Source organism: Dysidea avara, chromosome 8 (assembly GCF_963678975.1).
Source record: "Dysidea avara chromosome 8, odDysAvar1.4, whole genome shotgun sequence".
Taxonomy (NCBI): domain Eukaryota; kingdom Metazoa; phylum Porifera; class Demospongiae; order Dictyoceratida; family Dysideidae; genus Dysidea; species Dysidea avara.
The window spans coordinates 30,146,665-30,155,159 of NC_089279.1; the positions used below are offsets into that span (position 1 = coordinate 30,146,665).

Consider the following 8,495-nt stretch of genomic DNA (forward strand, 5'->3'; position numbering starts at 1 on the left):
TTTATTTATACGCAATAGAGACACCTGACCGGCCAACCTATTATCTTAAAGTACATGGACAAATAGTCCAAAGGTACATGGTGCGTTAGTTTGGACTATCGGTCCATACGAGCACTAGAGTAGTGTACGGTATTGGAATACGGGGTGATTAGCAGTATACTAGCTACGCTGCTTTAGGCTTCCCACAATCAATCGTGCCACAGTGTTCTGTGCTGAATACTCAGCGAGCGAGTCCATCTCGGAGTCGATTGACCTGGACCAGTTGGATTTGAGTGATGCTTGTGTAGGTACGTGTTTAGTTTTATATAGCTACTTTGTGCCTTTATAGCTAAAGTGAAGTTCTTATGCACTTGTCAATTTCATGCCCCACCCCCCCACCCCCGGGGAGGGTGGGGGAATACAGGGGATTTGACAAATCGTGGTGTCAAATTCCCCACTGCTGGGGCAAAATCGGTTGTCAAATCCCCACTATGTCCCCACCCCTATAGGTAGGGGATTTGACGACACCTCAAGGGCGACTAAGCACATATTTCATGCATGTAACTAGTAATAAACTTGCCCTGTATAGCTATAGCAAGTGCGATTTTATTGTTTAGAAATGCAACTACCGAAAACCGGTCAGTGAATTGGACAAATGTCAATTGCCCCAGGGGTGGGGACAAGAAGCAATGTCAAATCCCCACCTGGGATGTGGGGACGCCCGGGGGTGGGGGGGTGGGGCATGAAATTGACAAGTGCATTAAAATGTAGTACAGGCTCTGTCTTCTGTCCCTCCAGTCACTGACTAGTATCAAGCTGGGACTACACTTTGCCATTTATGTATTTATTTGGTATTATTTCCCACCAGCATGGAGCATTTTTAGATGCTTTAATTTGCACCAATGAATGTTCAGCCCCCTACCACTCACCCCTACCCTCCACACAGGCCTGTTAAGTCCAAAGCTGTCCTAACGTAGGAACCATGATTGAACTATCCTCCTGCCTATGGCTTAGTACTTTTACTTTGCGCTGTTTTCTTTTGTTTCTTTTGTGCAGCTTTGGTGAATCTATCTTCATGCTTTAATCCTTTGTGATGACGTTTCACTTTCTCAAAATTTTTCAACTATGCTACAGTAATCTTTTAATCTTTACTGGGCTGCACTGAAAATCAGTATTCAGTTACTGAGTGGATCCCCTGTTAAAGAATTACAATTACAATCTACCAAAGATACTGCGGGTTGCTACACTTGATTTTCAACCAATATCTCATGCTGCTAACATAATAAGCACTATAAATACTGATGTGTGAACATAATTTTGTCACAAGCCATCAATTAAAAATATACTAGTCAGTGATTATAATTTATGTGATGCATTCTAATTTTATTTCAACATTCACACTGCACTATAATTTTCTTACTTGCTTGTACAGTAATTATTAATTATAGATGTGAAAAAACACAGGCATGTGAATGCTAGTACTAGTGAATACATATTGTAGTGTATGTAGTTAAAGAATGAGTCACTTCCATACAATAGATCCATGCATGTGTACTGCATGCGTGTGTAGCATGTGCATGCGGTGCGTACGTGTGTGCGTGTGTGTGATGAGCATGTGTATGTGTGAGTGTGTAAAGTTGTATGTCTGTGTCTGTCCTTATCTCCCACAGCAGGTGATAGTCCAGGTGGGACTCTTTAGGTGCCCACACCTTCATCTGTGTGACATGGTGCAGCCTCCTGCGGGTTACTAGTACATAGCTACTGGGATATTCGAGCCTATCTAGTGAACCAGCACTGTGTAGGTATGTGTGTGTGTGTGTGTGTGTGTGTGTTGTGTGTGTGTGTGTGTGTGTGTGTGTGTGTGTGTGTGTGTGTGTGTGTGTGTGTGTGTGTAGTGTACATGTAGTGAGTGTGTATGTGTGTGCGTACGTGCATGTGTGTGTGTGTGTGTGTGCATTTGTGTGTGTGTGTGTTTGTGTGTGTTGTGTGTGCTTAGTGTATGTGTGTAGTACGTATGCAGTGCTTGTAGGACATCTGACATTTTCCGGCCAAAATTGGTGTTTGTCCTTGCATATTAGCAAGGATTGTGTATGTGTGTGTAGTGTAGTGCGTGTGTATATTGTAGTGTATGTGTGTAGTGTAGTGCGTGTGTGTGTGAGAGTATTGTAATGTAGTGCACGTGTGTAGTGTAGTGCAGTGCGTGTGTATATTGTAATATACTGCATGTGTGTGTAGTGTAGTGTAGTGTGTGTAATGTAGTGTAGTGCGCATGTGTGTAGTGTGTGTGTTTGTCCATGAATATCCGCATATTCATTGAAGGGTTAGTAGGAAAGGCACACAACTGTTCATGTAATTGAAGTGTTATGCAGATACCCTGGGTTGGTATTTGACCATTAATGTGGTAGCTATTTCATATTGTGTTTGCTGTGCTAATTTTAATCACAGTGTGGCTACAAGGAACTACGAGCATGATATCAGTGATGTGTGATGGTCTGGTGTCACCAGCATGATGCAAACTCTGTAAGGTGGGTGTGTTAGAAGTATTGTTGCTATAGTAACCATTGATGATTGTCAAATGTTTATGATTTACATAGCCGGTACCAGCTGTGGGACACATAACCAACCTACGATGACTTATCCAGGTATGCAAAAAGGTGTGTCCACAATGACCATATCATTCACTCCTAGGTACAGTTTATCAAGAAAAGTGAAGAGGGGAGCAAATCCAGCAATTGTTCAGTGAGTTGAGTTTTTTGGCTGTGCAGTACATAGCACGTCTACCTGTATGTAAATCAACAGTTTGTTTCTGTTTCCTGTCCTATGAATGTTTGGCTTACATACTTAATAAATACTTAGGTTTAAAGGAAGAAAATTCATCCCTCCTGGAGGAGATTGAGTGTTGCGCTCAACTAGACATTGGGTGGCCTGCAGTTCAAATCTTGGGGTAGGAGGAATTTTTTCCTTTCTTTGTCCCTTTTCTGTTACACCTTATTGTTAGGTAGGTAATCATTTAAAGTCTCCAGTTCCTGTTAGGTTAGGCAATCCAAAGGCTGCAGCACATGTTACTGTCAGACCTTCAGTGCTGGTCACTGTAAAGCTCAAATAACAATAACGTACCTCTACACACATTGCATACTTGTGTGTTGTCAAAAGAAATTGTGTGTAACTAATGCTTTCCTTGCAGTTGAGCTACGTGGTTAGTTGAGACTCAGTCAATGCCTGCTCACAGAAATGATTTGTGTAGGTGAGCTGTACTAGTGCAAGACATATAGGCGCATTAAATGCATAGTTTTTTCCCCATGTAGCTGTTGAGGATTGGCAATGTGACAGATGGTAATAGCTGCTACGAACAACCTATTGTACTTACTTATGCAAATATTTTTATTTTTTGCTTGATGTGATATTTACTATATTTTGACTTTTTAATTATGTCAGGTTAACTGGTAGTATATAAAAGTCAGTGGTACAGGGGTTGAGTCACTAACAACTGTCACGTGGGAATATATTGTTTAAGGCAATTTACATTGTATTTACTGTACATTCAACTAACAGAAATCACACGCACATGACCATAACAGCAATTGCAAGTGTCTGAGCTTATTCACTCATATGTATCATATAGCATGAGGAAAAAAATTAATATTGGTAATGTGACATTAGTGTATATAAGTTGTATATGCACAGAGTGGAGTTTTTGATCTGGCAACAGTGAAATTCACTTAACAATGTTTAAAGGCTATGATGTATACAGAACAATCAGTCAAGAATGAAATATAAAATAAACTATACTGTAATGAGGAGTCATGATCAGTGCATGGTATTGGTAAGCAGGACTGATGGCTGCTCTATAATTGTAAATGCCTGAACGTCTACTATAGATCTGATACATTATGTACGTGTGTATGTATTATTAGATTACAAACCTGTACATTGTGTAGGGTTGACATACATATAGCTTGAACTTAGTTTCCCAGAACATGTACATGCTTTATTGATCATGATCATTGATCTTTATTATTCACATTTCCATTACTGATTGTGTAAAAACTGTAAAGCAAGCAAATGTAGTAACAGTGTAATAGTGTATCAGTTCCTAGTACTTTCTACTGTGACAATTTAGTAGATTCTTACAATTGTTATTATCCTTCAAAACATTTAATCATGGTACTTATACTGTCTAGTTATAATTATATATTCAAACAAGCTGATCAAGGTGAATGGATCACATTCGGCCAATAAGTTGCAAGTATTATAGTTACGAAGACACATTATGTAGATAGAAAATGTATATATAATAGCATAAGGACCATGCATGCATATGATACATGGCTTTTTTTATTTTTTACATGCAAATATAATTATGACATGAAAAACTAGGTATATAGCAATAAGTAGTCATGAGTTGTTTTGTTATGAATCATGATCAATTATCACATTTTTAATTGCATCATGATTTATGGTGGTACAGTACATTATAGTAGCTATTACTTGGTCTATACACTTTTGTCCTCCAAAATGATCAATCCAGCTGGTATGAATGCATAGCCAGACTGTATGATAACATAATTATTCTGAATATCAATTCTCATATCCATTAAACACCAAAATTGTGTAATGTTGGTGTCAGTATAACAAGTTACTGCAAGCTGCATACAAAGCCAGCAGCTATATACTCTATTGACACTTATCCTCTGCTTTGCTTCAGAATCATTATTATGCAGCCACACGCAGTTGTGAGAATCTCCTAAGTTGTGTGAACAACCTGTATACTATTATATTACCACATAAGCTGTATAGTCATGTCAACCTTGTGTTTCAAACAATGCACATCTCTATAATATTATCTAATAATACATACGCATGTGTATGAATGTATCACAATTCAGACGTATGTAGGGATGCGGCGATTATGCTGGCATAATTTCGGGCATAATAGGTATGTGTGGAAATCAGGAATTATGCTAGCATTTTGAGGTGATTATAAAGCTTTAACAGTAGGAAAATCTGCAGATTGTACAATTCCGTTAAAAAAGATCGAGATACTCTAATAGAGCAGTCAGAAACTCTAATAGAACAGTCATTGAATATTATTTACTCTAATAAAGCAGTCATATTGAAATGAAATTCTCTAATACAGTAACCAGCTAAAGAATTCAAGACTATTTGAAGCCTAAACATCAATGAAAATGGTCTGATACAGCAATAAACTGGCATTATTAGCCAATTATGGTGGCATAATTTTGGGAATAATGGGCAATTCTCAAAAGCATAATAGGTGATTTTTTTGAGCACTGCTCAAAAGCATAATGCTCAATTTTTGGAGCATAATAGCCTCATGCCTAGACGTATGCCATTACAGATTTGCCATCAGTCCTTGGTGATACTGCTTGCCAATACTATGCACTGATTATAATATGACTCCTCATTGGAGTATTCAGTTGAACCTGTCTTAATGGCTACCTGTATAGAAAAACCACTGGTACCTTTCTAAAAAGACCAATTAACTTTAAAATTTTCAACTGAAGAAGTTGTACTCCAGGCCAATTAATTCACCTGTTTTAAAGCAGTCACCTGCCTACTGAGGCCAACAATGTTGGCTTGAAATTAGACATGTATATACATTGATTGCAATTGATTGTTCCGGGTACAAATTGTAAAGTGAAGTCATGTTTCACCATTTCCAATATCAGATTATTTACAAACTCCACTCTGTGTACATACATATTTATACACTGTATATTATATGTGAACATATCGGTTTTGACTGTCAATATCATCACAATCCCCTTCTAATTTCCTAGAAAGAGGCCAGGAATCTAGATGTTATGCAAAGGAGTGTATCAGCTCAGACACTTTCCGTTATGGTCATGTGTGTGTGTGTGTTTGTGTGTTTGTGTGCGTGCGTGCGTGTGATTTCCTTTAGCTGAATGTATTAAATATAATACATAAAAGTAAACTACCACGATAGATGTGGTGACTTAACCCCTGCACCACTCACTTTACTACTAGCTAACCCGACAAAATTATAAAGTCAAAGTATAGTAAATATCAAATGGAACAAAAACACATAATTAGGTAGCAGCTATTACCGTCTGTCACAATGCCAATCCTCAACAGCTACATGGGGAAAAACCATACATTTAATATGTCTTGCACTAGTACAGTTCACTTACACAAATAAATCATTTCTGTGAGCAGGTGTTGACTGAGTCTCAACTAATCACGTAGCTCAACTACAAGGAAAGAATTAGTTACGCACAATTTCTATTGACAACACAAAAGTATGCAATGTGTATTTGAGCTTTACAGTGACCAGCACTGAAGGTCTGACAGTAACGTGTGCTGCAGCCTTTGGATTCCCTAACCTAACAGGAACTGGAGACTTTAAATGATTACCTAGCTAACAATAAGGTGTAACAGAAAAGGGGCAAAGAAAGGAAAAAATTCCTCCTACCCCAAGATTTGAACTGCAGGCCACCCAATGTCTAGTCGAGCACAACACTCAATCTCCTCCAGGAGGGATGAATTTTCTTCCTTTAAACCTAAGTATTTATTAAGTATGTAAGCCAAACATTCATAGGACAGGAAACAGAAACAAACTGTTGATTTACATACAGGTAGATGTGCTATGTACTGCACAGCCAAAAAACTCAACTCACTGAACAATTGCTGGATTTGCTCCCCTCTTCACTTTTCTTGAAAAGCTGTACCTAGGAGTGAATGATATAGTCATTGTGGACACACCTTTTTGCATATCTGGATAAGTCATCGTAGGTTGGTTATATGTCCAACAGCTGGTACCGGCTATGTAAATCATAAACATTTGACAATCATCAATGGTTACTATAGCAACAATACTTCTAACACACCCACCTTACAGAGTTTGCATCATGCTGGTGACACCAGACCATCACACATCACTGATATCATGCTTGTAGTTCCTTGTAGCCACACTGTGATTAAAATTAGCACAGCAAACACAATATGAAATAGCTACCACATTAATGGTCAAATACCAACCCAGGGTATCTGCATAACACTTCAATTACATGAACAGTTGTGTGCCTTTCCTACTAACCCTTCAATGAATATGCAGATATTCATGGACAAACACACACACTACACACATGCGCACTACACTACACACATACGCACTACACTACATTACACACACTACACACATGCACTACATTACAATACTCTCACACACGCACTACACTACACATATACACTACATTACAATATACACATGCAGTACACTACACACACATACACAATCCTTGCTAATATGCAAGGACAAACACAAATTTCGGCCGGAAAATGTCAGATGTCCTACAAGCACTGCATACATACTACACACATACACTAAGCACACACAACACACACAAACACACACACACATACACCTACACACACACATACGCGCGCGCACATGCACACACCACACACGTACACGTACACCGAACTCTACACACACACACACCTTGGAAGCCGCCCACGGCAGCAAGTACCATGATTAGCGGAGCCTCAGGACGAATCCTGGGCTAGTGACGAACTGTACACATCACAGAAATGACGATGTCTTGTCAGATCTCCTTGGCGTTTGAAACGTCTTCCACAAATGCAAGGAAAATTTCTTTCCTGGGATGCTCTGTTGGCAGCACAAGTATTTCCTTCCCTACACCGTGCTACCTCATCAACAGCTATTGCACACAAGTTAGACCACCTTTCACGATCTTGACATACCACATACCAATCCTCAACACTAATTGCCCTTAAGTCAGACATCACTTCATCCCTCCATCGCTTCTTGGCACCATAAAATGGCCTTTTCTTCAATAGCTCTCCAAACAAAAGTTGCTTTGGAAATCTGTCACTACTCATACGGCCCAGGTGACCAAGCCACCGTAACCTTTGATCCAAAACAAAATCAGCTATCGACCAATACAGGCCAAACTGTCCAGATAACTGTTGGGTAGTAATATGATTTTGCTATTGTTGGAATTTAGACACACCCAAAATTGTTCGTACACAACGGTTGTCAAATGTGGTTAGCCTTCTCACATCAGGAGCTTTCAGAGTCCATGTCTCTGCTCCATATAGCAAAATAGAAATCACCACAGCCTTATAGACAACTCTCTTAGTATTAATGGAGAGAGTGCGATTGAGGAAGATTGGTACCCTCAAGCAACCAAAGGCTTTGGAAGCCTTAGCAATTCTACAGCTAACCTCTGCAGTGATCTCACCATCACTAGACAACTTGGAGCCTAAATAAGTAAAATCTCTCACCATTTCCATCTCACCACCTTCAACCACCACTGGGGAATCATCACCCTCACCAACTGCGGCTCCCACCGCCAAACCTTTTGTCTTAGGCAAGCTAACAGTCAGACCATAAAAACTTGCCACTTGTACAAATCTCTTACAAACTGACTCAAAGGCTGTACGAGTTACAGCATACAAAGCAAGGTCATCAGCGAACTGTGACTCAGTCACCTGCACCTTCAATAACCTAG

General features: G+C 39.4%; 2 long non-coding RNA genes across 6 annotated transcripts in view; one reads left to right on the top strand and one right to left on the bottom strand.

Moving 5' to 3' along the window:
- Positions 1-31: 31 nt before the first annotated feature.
- On the top strand, positions 32-3,406 carry LOC136264161 (uncharacterized). Of its 3 annotated transcripts, none has more exons than XR_010704989.1 (7): positions 32-287; positions 1,650-1,781; positions 2,425-2,504; positions 2,574-2,621; positions 2,668-2,718; positions 3,164-3,223; positions 3,285-3,406. It is a non-coding gene; the product is annotated as an uncharacterized lncRNA (long non-coding RNA). The 3 variants fall into 3 exon arrangements; XR_010704990.1 differs by having other exon boundaries at positions 3,164-3,219; XR_010704991.1 differs by lacking the exon at positions 3,164-3,223.
- A 2,588-nt stretch (positions 3,407-5,994) lies between these two features.
- The window catches only part of LOC136263695 (uncharacterized), a 5,963-nt gene continuing 3,462 nt past the window's right edge, over positions 5,995-8,495 (bottom strand). Inside the window, exons 2-5 of one of the 3 annotated variants that reach the window (XR_010704745.1) lie at positions 6,858-6,932; positions 6,639-6,689; positions 6,153-6,212; positions 5,995-6,096 (exon numbers count right to left, since the gene is read on the bottom strand). This is a non-coding gene — a long non-coding RNA (uncharacterized lncRNA). Of the gene's footprint in view, positions 6,097-6,148; positions 6,213-6,638; positions 6,690-6,852; positions 6,933-8,495 lie in introns of all 3 variants that reach the window. The other 2 variants (XR_010704744.1, XR_010704746.1) reach the window with 2 other exon arrangements.